Here is a 13,518-nt window from a genome sequence, read left to right as displayed (position 1 = left end):
AAAATGGTTGCATGGTGACACTAACATTCATTTGATCAACGCTATCTTTTGAGCAAACGTCATACTATACTTACTGCCATAATTCAATTCAACTTCGAAAAGTAATACATAGATAGCATGTCTTAAAATGTGTATACTTTTTTGGCACCCCCCTATGTCAGGTGACTATGTTGTAGCTTGTACTAGAGACTAATATATGCAGGGCATGTTTTTTTCCATTTTTCCAAAAGGACTGGCCTCAAAGAAAGAGACCCAATTTTTCTATGATAGGAAGGAAAGCTCTGTTTTACTAGATGAATGCAATTATACTAGAAAGACCTCTGGCCTTCTTGTGCTCAGTGAAGCAAAACAGGAACTGGTCTCCAGAGAGACATTCTAGGATTATTTCAACATAAATGTGTGCGTTAGACCTCCTAGGTGGTCTCTATGAATGAGAGTTTCTGAAAACAACATGGTTTATATTGATAAACTCAAGGACATACAAAAGATAAGCCTACATAATATTTCAGAAAAATATTTTTTTCTACCTACATCTACCACAATGTAACATTTCTCTTCCAAAGCCTGCATTTGGTAGACTGAAATTTGAGAAGTAACTGAAGTGATGGGTATGGACCTCAACAGGGTCCCTGTGTCTTTGTTTCATACAGTTGGCAGAACTTCGCCGGAAGTTTATTTGGCTACCACTGCTTTGTGGGAATAGGACAAGATACACCTGGTAGAATATTCTTAGAATAGAATATTCCTTTCTGAACAAAATCCCCACCTAATATCTGCACCTCTAACCCCTACATACTGTAAGTAGTAAGTGCTAGAAATGCTAGATAGATGCCAGAAAACATAAAAAGTGGAACTTAGATTTTTTTTTCCCTAGAAATTCATGGTCCTAATCCCACTTTCACAAGAGCTCAGAGAACTTAGGGGAAGGTTGACTGGAGAAATGCTTAAACCTATCTGTGACTACCAATTTCTCCTCCAAATGCCCTAAGGTTGTTGCTTTCCACTGCCTGGTCCAGTTCCACTATTAGGGTCTGACTGGGTCTGAGCAGGGAGAAGTGAACTTTAATCACAACTGGGTGGTTGCCTTTTTAAGGAACCATCGCTGGATTCACACTGTGTTGATGGTATGAGGGACACAGAGGAGGACTCCATGTCAACAGCACAGCCCTACATGTGTAATCAAAACTGAGTACCAATAAGTACAATGGGGTTTATTCTCAATACACACAGCACTGCAAACCCTATGATTCAATAAGTAGTTATTTGCTCCTTTCAATGTTCCTATATTAGAATAGCAGCTGTGTCTTTTCAGGGTTGGAGTGCTGTGAGGTAACTCTTTCTTTCATTGAAGAGAATGTCCATTGCACGCTGGCCAGAGAACTTAATCTATTGGGCATGATAGAAATAAAATGAAGGGAACACAGATTTTGGAGTTTGATGCTACCAATATGCAGAAGATGCCCGATTCTCGCTCGCAGTTCCCTCATAACCCACTGGAAGCTGTCATGTTCTGAATCAGTGCTTGGCCTCACAGATTGCATGAGGGCAAAGGAAATTTGGTGCAGAAAGGTCAGAACTGTTTCTGGTTAGTAGAAAGGCAAAACAGGTAATTGGGATTCAACTCTATTTTGGGCAGGCTATCACTGCCCTTGAAAATGTGGGTTCAAATTATGGTTGCACTCCAAGTCTGGATCCCTAGGTTTCGGCAATGGTCAGGAGCACTTTGGCTCTGTTGAAGCTGATTCACCAATTAACCATGCTCCTAGATTTGTCAGATCTGACCATGGTGACATATGCCTTAATTATATCTTGGTTGAATTACTGCAATATTGGTTGAACATACTGCAATATGTTCTGCTTTTGGATTTAATCTGGAAAAGAAGGAAGTGCATTTACTTGGGTAGAATTTATGCCAAAGAAGAAAATGTGGATAAGCCAGATACAAATAAATATCACAGAAATCCATCTTGAATAATCCTAGGAGAGGCTCAAACTGAAACATTCAAAGCTGTGTATTTTCATTTTTCTCTGCTTGCATGCCATTCTTGTATTTTTCAGAAGCATGAACTGCATTTGGGATGCTGGGATCCAGTTCAGAGTCCACACTTTAAAATGTTGAGCTAAAGCACTTTGCAGGATACATAGAGCCCTTTAGGACATAATGGTAAGCTATAATTCAGTATTGTATGCACAAGCTCTGAGCTCATATGCTGCTCCTCTCCTCAAGGGTGCAGCTTGAGGAGAAGAGGATGACTATGTCAACCTCAGGAGAAATATTTCTCTCTCTAGAGATATTTCTTTCCATAGGAGAAATATTCAGGTGCTATTGGGATTCAATTTGCAAAGGGAAATTCTTGGTCTTGTTAAATTTAACAGAACACTATAGTAAAACAAAAATGTTGCCATCTTTCTACTTTTAATATGCACAAGAAATGCCTTTACCCAATCTGGTTAAGTAAACCAGCTCTTACCATTCCAGGAGAGGAATCTCCATGGAGAGCCATATATTGGTATATGGCTCACAACTGGATTCCTGCAATGCACTTTGTGTGGGGTTTCCCTGGAGACTGGTTCAGAAGCTTCAACTAGTGCGGGATTCAGTAACTACATTTCTCAGTGGGGTCACCTACTGCATGCATGCTATATGTTTACTCAAGAAATGGTACTGGCTGCCAGCATGTTACCAGGCCAAGTTGGAGGGAATGTTATTGATATGTAAGCTTGGGAACAAGTTACCTTGGAGAGCTCCTTCTTGTATATCAACCTGCCCATTCATTGACAGCTACTGATTAGGAAGTCCTTTTTTGTTCATGTACACCTCCAATTAGACATTACATGGTTTTTCAGGACCAGTTAATGTGCAATTAACTAAGCATTTGCTGGTTTTAATGCCTAATGTAGTAAAATTCCCATTTATTATAATTTTATAATTATAATGTTAGTTATTTGTATGAACTTTGTACACTGTCCTGGAATCTGTTAATGAAGGGCAGAACATAAATATTTCAAACTCATGCAAAACACAAATATAAGTATTCCATATTAAAATGAGTTCTTAGGTCTGTCCATCACACAATGGGCTTTCTATGTTACAATCAATTCAGAGTAGAAGAAATGTTTACAACCACCGCCTAGTGTCTTGGAATGCTCTAGCTATAGCAAGCTGCCTTTCACCTGGATCTGATCTCATATAGAAAACCTCATTCTGTGTGCCTACATGCACAGAGTAATAGGGCCAAGCTAAATATTTTATTTCTGTGTAAGCACACACGACCCCAATTCAGATCAGGACTATAATGTTCCAGGGAAGGAAGGAATTTTCCTTTCCTCAACAAAATAGACAAAAGGTCTCTATTGATTCCAATGGAAACCCTGTCCTAATGGGAAGGAAGGAAAATAAATTTCAGAGGGAATTTCAAAGAGAAATGGTTCTGTGGGAAGGAAAGGTCTGACACCCTCCCTTCCTGAAGCGCCATGGTACCGATCTGGATTAGAACCATGCACACTTAGTGATTATAATATTTAATTTGTCTCAGAGAGAAAAAGAGAGATGAAATCTGATTGTACTTTGGAAGTGGTACTGCTGTAACCATAATTTTCTTAGCACAGATGTAACAGTTAACTATTTTTGCTCATACAAAATATGGTTTTCAACCCCACTTTAAATTTTTATAGTATATTCAGTAAAGAGCTACACGTAGAAAAACTGACCAGTTCACAATACAAGATTCTCATTTTTCCATTGCTTGAATATGCCTTTGTCATAAAAACAACAGATAGGAGTAATTTCATCAACAGACATTCATCTTGATGGCAGTATGACAAGAGCTACAACAATGAACCACTGAATCATAATCTCTTTCTAAAATATGCAGCACATCTGCACAACTCTCTTAAGAGATGGGAGGAAATAACCAGGCTATATTTAGATTATATACCAGTGTCCAAAGTAAGAATGTGCTCAGCAGAAGGGCCCTTGCAACTGTTTAACCACTCACTCTCCGTATCTTTGCAAGGCTTGCATTCAACGGCAATTGATTCTCAGCACCATTCTGATACAAGAATGATGACAATGAATCCGACATCTCTTTAGTATCTGACTTCCTATTTTGAGTTCTAACCTTAACCTTAAGCCTTCTGGTTCCTGGTATGCTGCAAAAGAAATGAGAATTTTAAGCTGAAAATGCCTGAACCTTTCACATTACAAATTGCTAAATTGTATTGCCTACCATACACTCTTTTGAAAGACTTCCATCCTCCACTGACAACACCAATTCTACTTTATCCCAGTAATATCCCCGCTGCCTGTGAACATCACTTGCTGGGGAACCCAGGAAGGAGGGTGCTCTTGCATTCATGTACTGCTTGTGAGTTTTCTGTGGACAGCTAGTGTGCCACTGTGTGAACAGAACACTGGACTCGATAGACCCTGGCCTGACCCAGTACGGCTCTTCTGTTCTTACGCCAAGCTCTTGTGCCACTGAAGGCCACAACAGTCCAGTAAGACAGCCATGTGTCTGTGACGTAATGAACACAATGCCATTTCACCACTTGCTATCACCACACACACAACCCACCATTGCTGTTTCCATTTCACTCTGCAGGCATACAGAAGAGTCTTTCCGAAAACAAGCACCGATCTTAGTTACAAGTAGAAGATTACTCTTTACCCACTTACTGTCAACAGTAATTAACTGACTATCTCAGCCAGCCATCAGGCACTTGTATGAGTGACTGGGAATTCAGCACTGGCAAGGACTCTGAGAAAAATCTGCGTTATAAGAAATTGTGGCTAAATGGAGAATGCTAGCCTTCATGTATAAGAACTGTGTATGGAAAATATTCTCCTTTAGAGAGAGAGAATATTCAGCCTTATTCAAAAAGCATTATTTGCCAAGTGTCTAATTTAATATTACCACTGTAGCAGAAATGTGCGTTGACGAAACTAGTGAACAGGATACACTGATCAGCAGGAGTTAAAGATAAGCAACAAGTGAACAGTTATTTATTTCATTTTTATACTGTCAAAGCTGAAGCTCTCTGAGCAGTTAACATAAGATCTTGTCCTCCTTTTGAATCTCCCTGTAAAATGTGGTTGGGCCTGGTAAGAAACGGAAATATGGCCATTTGTCAGCACTATGAAACTGCACTATTTCTTTCAGCACAGCAAATTTATGTTTTTTGGCCCAGACCCTCCAAAAAAAAAAAAAAAAAAAAAGGAACTCAGAAGAGGCTCTAAAATCAAAAATACACTCACTCAGTATCAATTCTGGTAACAATATTCCTGGCACAATTTGATAATTGCAAGCAGCACTGTGGGTCATTAAGTAGATGTCCTCTACTCCCATTCACATTCATATGTTAAATCACTTGAAATGCTCCCTTTTCTTGAATATCTGCTTAGAAGGGGTTCACACAATGCTTTCCCATTTAAAGAATGCATGTGGGAGGTATGGGTGCCCCCTATAATGGCCATGTCTCCAAATGTTGATGCCCACACTCCCTACCCTTGTGAAGAAGCTCTGGGTCCACCTATCAGTATGTGTGCAGGAGCTTTTCCCAAGCCACCTGAACATGTGGATGGCAGGGAAGCATTCCTGCTGCAGTGCATGCATTCTCCACTGGGCAGCACAGCTCTCCACATGGCTCTACCCTCTCAATCATGCAATCTTTCAGTGCGTGTTGGGGAGGTCCTCTGAACCGCCCCCATGATCCAAAGGCAGTGAGAATGGAGTGCAGCTGTTCTGAAGCAGGAGATAGCAGGCTTGCAGGTCTCAGTTACCCTGCTTCTTATCTATCCTCTCTAAGATAGATACGAACAACCCATGGGGATAGGAGAAGAAAGGGGAAGAAATGCCACTCCTGCTGAAGGCAGTGAAAACCACACTGCAGTGCTGAGGCAGGGAGCATCGTTCTCATGGGTGGCACTGCTGTTCACACAGTCCCACTTCAACAGAGGAGGTAGGAGGCAGGCCTGAGTTCCCTAATTGCAGGAACTTATTCCTTTTTTACTGTGGGATAACAAGGAACTTGTGCCTTCCCAGTAAGACCATTAGCTAGATCAGATTGTACTTGCATAATTTTCAGCCTCTGGCTGTGGAAAATGTTAACATTTACTTTAAAAAAATATCACATGAATTGGGCTTCTTGCATCACCTGCATGGAAAGTGGAAAATGTAATCATAAACCAAAAGCAATGTACTTAATGATTCCTAGAAATTAGGAGGCAGGAACTGAGGGTTGTTTTTTGCATAGAAACACTTTGCAATCCATTCACCAATGTCTCCTTCAGTACTCTGAAGTAGCAAAATAATTAACACAGTCAGTAATGACTGCTGTTTTTACCAGAGCAAATGAAAGCCCACAAGCAAGGGTTTTCTTTGATCCTAACTTCTTTAGAATTTTAAACTAAACCTTGCTGTATTTGCCACTCAGAGCTCTTGTCATGCTGCTACAGAAGCTTAAAGCCTTCCACAGTAGGGAATAGTTCCAATATTAGAATCCTTAATTTTTTAAAGCCACAGAGCAGTTTACAAAGGGAAAAGATGGTTGTCAAGCTGTCCCTTATTTTAAATTGCAGGATATCCTATCTAGTCCTGTAGCACAAAGACTCCTAGAAGACCTGTTTTCTAGCAACCATATTTGTTGAGACTCCTCTTCCAAACTTCAAAATATCATCAGTGTGACTAGATCACCAGCTAGGCCATGAAATCCACTAGTAAAAGTGAACAAAAGGGAAAGTCTTGTTTTGGGAACACAGAGTCCTCATAATGAATTTTGACTTTGGTAATGGAAACATCACCAAATTGTCTTCAGTTCTACGGCTTATAGTCACTTTCTTCAATCATATACATCAACAATACTTTTGTTATACAAGCAAACTGGGCCTTTCTGAATCAACAAATTACTTGCTTAGACCATATATACAAAAGGAACAGAAATGTAAGCAAGTAAAAGAATCTGGTTCATTGTTACACTGACTGTGCCTGCAAGATTGAGTGAAGCAGTAAAATAAATAGCTAAAAGTGCCAGTGGTTATATTGTTCCTACATACTGAAGCTCCGATAGCAAATATCCATGGATGTGGATAAACTGATTTTTACATGATCAGTTTGAAATGACGCAACTGTAATGATTATTTGGGTGAGTATTTCTGAACACCAAACAAAACACTTAACACAAGAAGTTAAGTGCAGACCTGCAGCATCATATTCTAGATATGAATAGTGTGCCAAACCGGAAGATTTTTTTGACTATTCCCTATGACTTCACCCCACACAACTTGGGTAAAAGCAGAGGAAAATGACTAACTGCTTATTAAACAACATATTAAAACAGAACAATTATTTCACTGTGGCAGAATCCTTATTTTTGCTATTTTTTCAAAAAAGCTTTCAGCTTCAAAAGTTCTACTTTAATAACTGGTATAGTACAGTGATTAAGTGCTTGAGAAAGTTTGGCTAGACCACCCTGTGAGTTCATCAACTAGCTTCTCTTGCAGCCCACTAAATGAATATACCAGCTTACTTTATGAGAGTATTGTTAGGCATTATGGAAAAGAACATGAGGCACTTGGAGTGCTTAGGCAAAGCACCATGCATTTGTGAAGTAGGATATAGGCATATGGCCACTTGAGGCCCAAATGAAAGAGAAGCCAGTGTAGATAAGGGTCTGCTTTGAACCAGGAGATTCTCCACCCTGCTTTTAACCCAGGCAAAGTTAGGCATGTTCATCCACCACTCAGTCAAGATAAGGAGCCATTGGTCAAGACAAAACTGGTGGCTAAAAGGATTCAAAGCTATGTAAAGAGATACTTTCCACATTGAAGAAGACCTACCCTTTCACTGTCGAAAGGTTTACAAGGAGAGATGAAATGTTTCGCATCCTGGGACATTTATGAATTCAGCTACATGACTTGATGACAACTATGGAATAGCAGCATGGTAGAGGCCCTAGAGAAGGCAAAACCCTTACCCTGTTCATCAATCAACAGTTGATGTAATGCCACAGACAAAAGAAAAGTCTACCCAACCCAACTGAACTAAGTTAGAAAATCTTATGTAATTATACATGTATACATTATACATATGCATTTCTAGTCCACCCAGTAAAATATAAAACACAAGACAAATATATAAAGGAATACAATGCAATTGAAGAGTTGAGGCCTTGGCCAGTTTGATTGATGAGACAGAGGGCAGGTCCCCAGAGAGGGAGGCAAGGGGCCATGAGAAACACAGCAGTCTTTAAACCCCAAATATCATTAACACAGAAAGAGAAAACTGGGGGACATAACCTGCCTAGTCAGGGTGGAGAAATCACAGAGCCATCAGGCCCAGAAACAACTCCCATCTTACAGAGAACCAAGTGACTCTGTGATCATGAGTGAAAGGGAAGAATCTTCACAGCCATAATAAGGATAATAATTAAAATAGGATGTAACATTCTTTACGTCAAACAGAAAAGCAGTCTTTGGAACACAGAACAAATCCTGTGTTCAATATTCAAAGCACCAATATCCAAAATACATACTTTACATGAACATCCCTTCTCCACATAGGCACTCCCCATAACTCAAAGAAATCAAGCACTCTCATGGCAATAAGCAAAGTTGGAACTTCCAAAATCCATCCCTTTCCACACTACAGACCTTCACAGAAAAAGGGAGAGGGAGGGGAAGCAAAGCTTCACCAAAGCAATCAGAACTAAGACAGGGGGGGGGGGGGGGAGGGGTAGAAAGGAGATCCACATGGATAACTTGCCAAGCTATCTCTGTCCAGACACAATCATAGCTTGGAAATCAGTTTAAGCTAATAAAAGGGCTTCCTTGTCACTGGGGCCACCTGGGATTTGAGGTGTAGTGATAAAACCAGGAACACTCCTGTGCTTGATACAACACCCTCCAGGGAAGGTTGAACACTATTCAACAGTACCTCCATCTCGTCTAGATTGAGTTTTCATTTCTTGATCATCATCTAGTCCACTACCCTGTTTGGTTGCCAATACAGGGCATCCATTGCATCACTTGGTTTAATCAAGGGAAGAAACGTCACTAGCATACAGATGACACCCCCATTCATATCCTTGGAAATTCTCCCTCCCCTGGCAGCAAAGTCATATAGATATTAAACAGCATGGTAGATAAAATTGAGCACCTGTGACATAATTGGAAGAGCAACAATTCGCCAGCACCACCTTCTGGAAGCAACCATCCAAGAAGGAATGAAACCACTGTAGAACAGTACCTGCAAGTCCCAGTTAAGACAGCTATTCCAGAAGGATACCATGGCCAGTGGTATCAAAAGCTGCCGAATCTACAGGGTGGCACTCCACCTTCTCTCTTTGTACTTCCATTCGAAGATGGAATCAAATTTCAGAGTTGGAAATGAATGTATCTCACTTCCATGAGAAAGCTCAAGTTTATCTGCCTCTAGAAAAGTTTAAAGAATATTTCAGGAAGCAGAGATTCTACATAAAAAAATCTCATTTAGTTTACATAGTGATGGAAACAAATGAAACATTTCCCCAATACATACATTTGATGAGGAACATGTTCCCACCAGTCTTCAGAAAATACCTACCATTCTTATATTCCTAATATAGTTTTGTCACCAATATTGAGGGACTCTTATTCTCTAGAGGAAGCCAGAAATTCCTTTCTTATGGTTGTACATATGATTTCATTTGCTGTTGCTGTTCACAAGCTTTTGAGAGGTGGCCAAAAACCCAAGCCTATTACAATTAACTAAAATCTAAAATGAAGTACATTTCACTGGCAATATTACGCTGTGAAAAGTAAACCCCTAACATGGGAGCCAAACATTCAGGTGGAAAATGACAGCCCACAGTTTCACACATAGGTATGTTGTTTAATATTGCAAAATATAGTTAGGATTCCTTGGCAGATTTATTATTTATTATATTGCACCTATTAGGTATACTGGAAAGCACCTGTGGTGTATTGGCTAAAGTGTTAGGTTAGGATTCTGGAAACCCATCCATGCCCCTACTCAGCTATGAATAACAATAACAACATTAATGATGAAGCTCTCTACATAGATTCATGTAGAGAGTCACTGACTCCCAGCCTAATCCACCTCACAGGGATGTTGAGAGGATAAACTGGGCAGGAGAAGGATCATGTATACTACCGAAGCCTCAGGAGTATAACGGAAGAAAAATTAAAATAGCTAATAGTCTTATCATGAAACTACATGAAAATCGCAAGCACATGTCACTTTTTCCAAATATGCAACAAACCACTGGCTTACTGAAATGGCACAAGGTTTTGCACTCTACAATCTCAGTGCTAACATTAAATTATACTGCTTGGCTGCTGAACTTGTTATTCAGTGGGGCTTCTGCTCACATAAGGAGTTCTATATTATAATTACCAGTGTCTCCTTAATTATGAAGAAAGCTTTCTTTAACTGATCACTCTTAAATAAGCCTTCCACAAGATTATTAAAACTGTGGATAAAGATGGAGAAAAATGTTGCTCATTCTGATACATTGCTCTGTTCAATAATGGATCTATGCTAGAGAAAAGTGCTTATTTAAAAAAAATGGCACTTATTAAAAGGTGATAGGTGATATTATCTCAAATTAATATTAAGCAACTTTTCTCAAGGTGCTTTTATTATTGATTTTATTTCTGTACAGCCCAATAGCCAAAGTTCTCTGGGTGGTTTATAATTCCATTCCTAAAACAAAATAAGCTATAGCTGGACTTATAGCTTAACGATCCAGTCACACTGACCTTGTTGAATAAATACATATAAGCCAATCATGCTATATAGCCTTGCCATAATGGTATAGCTGTACAAGTCCTGTATGTCATTCATTCTCAATTCTGAAAGGATTCTTGCCAAGTACACAGGGAAAAAGAAAGACTTATGTTGAGGAGCTTCAAAATATGAACAATAAACAAGATGAGAATAGGATTAAGTTTTTCTTTGACTCCAGGTTATATAATCTATATGGATTGTAGGTACCCCACCATGCATCTGAATATATACTAAATATATTGCTAAACACCATAAAAATAAGCCAGGGTTATGCACCTGAAACAGGGCCATTCTAGGAATTCCCCCCAAAATCATGTTCTAGTACACTCAGTAGTACATTTGTAAACAGCTGGCAGGCAGAAAAACCCTTGGCCTAATGAACTCTCTATCTAAAGACAAAGAGTGTGAGGGGGAAGGAGAATCAACTGATATGGAAGTGATGTACCTGAGCCTCCAAAGCAGGAAGATTAAAGGAGGAATGTTCATTCAGTAAAACTCGATATCAAGGTAAAGGTTGAGATGAAACATGCCATGATGGTTATCCCTGCAGCTTGACTGGCTGTTGAACGCAGGTGCTGATTGTTAATTCATGTTCCCTCGCTGAGGGTTGGCCTGTTCCTGATTGGTTCCAGCTCAGCTTGTGAGTGGATTGTACCACACTCTTATCTGTGACTGAATCTGGTAACTTATACTAAGATATTTCACATTTTAAAATTTGTATACACACACAGAGCTATAGTTTTACCTTTTTAATTTTAAAATTAAAACATTAAATTCTTAAATTTATCAACTGGATGCATTATTGGTAGCCATTTGTTTTGTTCTGGAGTTTTGTATATAGATATAGAAGGATTTGGAGAGGAGAAAGGGAGGGGGAAGGGAGGGGGAGAGAGAGCACATACTCCAAATTATAGATGACCATTCAATTTGTTTTTTTAAATAGGTGATACAAAGCTGCTACTATAGTCTGACAGTACTGATTGTCTATTTTAATCTTACTGAAACAATTAAGAAAAAAATCTTGAAGGATAATTAGAAATGGCTGAGTTTTGACAAACAGGAGTGTACTCAATTTAGAAAGGGAAGATATGAACTGAGAAAAATATCACGGGGCAGGATTAGCAAGAAGAAAGCCCTGGAAAACACTGAAATCAACCTACATGCTGCGCATTTTAAACAGAATCAGAAAATAGAATCACTGAACACAGTGATGGGCTTGATTGATTATGTCCATAGAATGCATATGAAACAAATGGTAGCTGCTGCTCTGCACAGTACAAAAGGAATCAAGATGCCTTCTCTAACCGGCATTCCTACATGCCATGGCAGTGTCTTTTAAAGAAAAATTCAGCAGTGCTGAAAAACGATGAAATCTTAACTATGCCATACATTGAGCAGACTGAAGATTACACAAAGGTTTGCCATGTACGCTACCCTCTCCAAATTGACCCTCTAGCTTCCACTGTACTGTATCCATCCTCTCCATACAAGCAACAGTGGGAAAGGAGTAAAGGACCCCATACTTACATTGCCTCTGATGGTTCCCGAATCAGGCTACTTGTCTGTGCCTGCTGCAGAGACTGCGACCCTCCCATTCTCAGCGTGCCCTTGTGTTGGAGCTAGCAGCAAGCAGGGCCAGCTTCCTCGTTAATTCCACTAGCGAGAAGCCCACAGATATTGGACCGGAGAGGCTGCAGTGCTGCAGTGCAGATGAAAACAGCTGCTTGCATCAGGGGCAGCTACAGCCAAGGCACTTTAACAGCAGCTTCTCTCCTCTGAACTGTTGCTAGGTTCCTTTCCCAACACCCACCCACCACTCCTCGCTTTATCTTCCCCTGCACTCGAATGAAAATTGATTTGAAAGAAATTAATGTGCCAGCTATTGTGTCAGGCTGTGTGTAGCAGCCAGCTGCATCGAGGCTAGGTGCTCGGCAAGTGCCTTTGCAAAGGTCTACTGGCTATTCCAAGTGGCTTGGGGGGGGGGGGGGAGAGAAAAAATTAGACCCTCCCTTTAAACACACATTGTCAGCTACTGTGGATCCCTAAGGACCTACAGGCAGGACCACTACATTGTGTTGACTCAGCTGATTTGAAATGCAAATAGATTTGCATACAACATCCTTCATGTGTTCTTTATTTTGACAGCAAACCCAGCCTACAGTTTAGAACAGTAAATAATGGAGAAGATTAATATGCAGGATTTTAAAAACACTGTTCACTTCTCTCCTCCCTTTTTCAAACAAAAGAGCACATCCCTCTCTCAGAAATGGAATCTTCCACCAGGAAAGTAGACAGAATGTCATGAAGAGCCAAAGTAAACAAGGCAATGTGTGAGTACACAGGGAAACGGCTTGGTACAGAGATATTATTATGATCTTGCTTAAAGGTAAGATGACAGGGAGATGACTGGGGATGTGGGGGAAGACAGCGAACAAGGAATTCTCTGGTGAATTCATCCAAAGCACAAGCTGGGTTGTCAGAAGGCAATGAGAACTGGGTGTATTAAGCGACCAGCTTCATTTCACAGAGAGCTTGACTCATTGTTCCCATGTTTCTGCATTACCATCTTGTAGATTTGGCCTGGTGGCTGTGAAACAGAGGTACCATCACACACTGTGCATCTTGATATCTGGCCAATCAGAGGCTCTTCAAATTAATCAGATTTTCAGATACCCCCAATGTAACTATGCCAATGCCTATTTACAGCTCCAGTGACAATAATTATACCAAA

The 13,518-nt window shown here is 40.0% G+C and overlaps 1 protein-coding gene across 8 annotated transcripts in view; it reads right to left on the bottom strand.

Annotated features, from left to right (window-relative positions):
• TACC2 (transforming acidic coiled-coil containing protein 2) overlaps positions 1-13,518 on the bottom strand; it is a 189,855-nt gene that overhangs the window by 74,559 nt on the left and 101,778 nt on the right. The window lies entirely within an intron of this gene.

The sequence above is a fragment of the Varanus komodoensis genome, unplaced genomic scaffold, assembly GCF_004798865.1.
Source record: "Varanus komodoensis strain SLA01 unplaced genomic scaffold, ASM479886v1 scaffold1, whole genome shotgun sequence".
In the NCBI taxonomy this organism is placed as follows: Eukaryota; Metazoa; Chordata; class Lepidosauria; order Squamata; family Varanidae; genus Varanus; species Varanus komodoensis.
The sequence above is the reverse complement of the archived record's forward strand: the minus strand, read 5'-3'. Positions and strand labels throughout refer to the sequence as shown.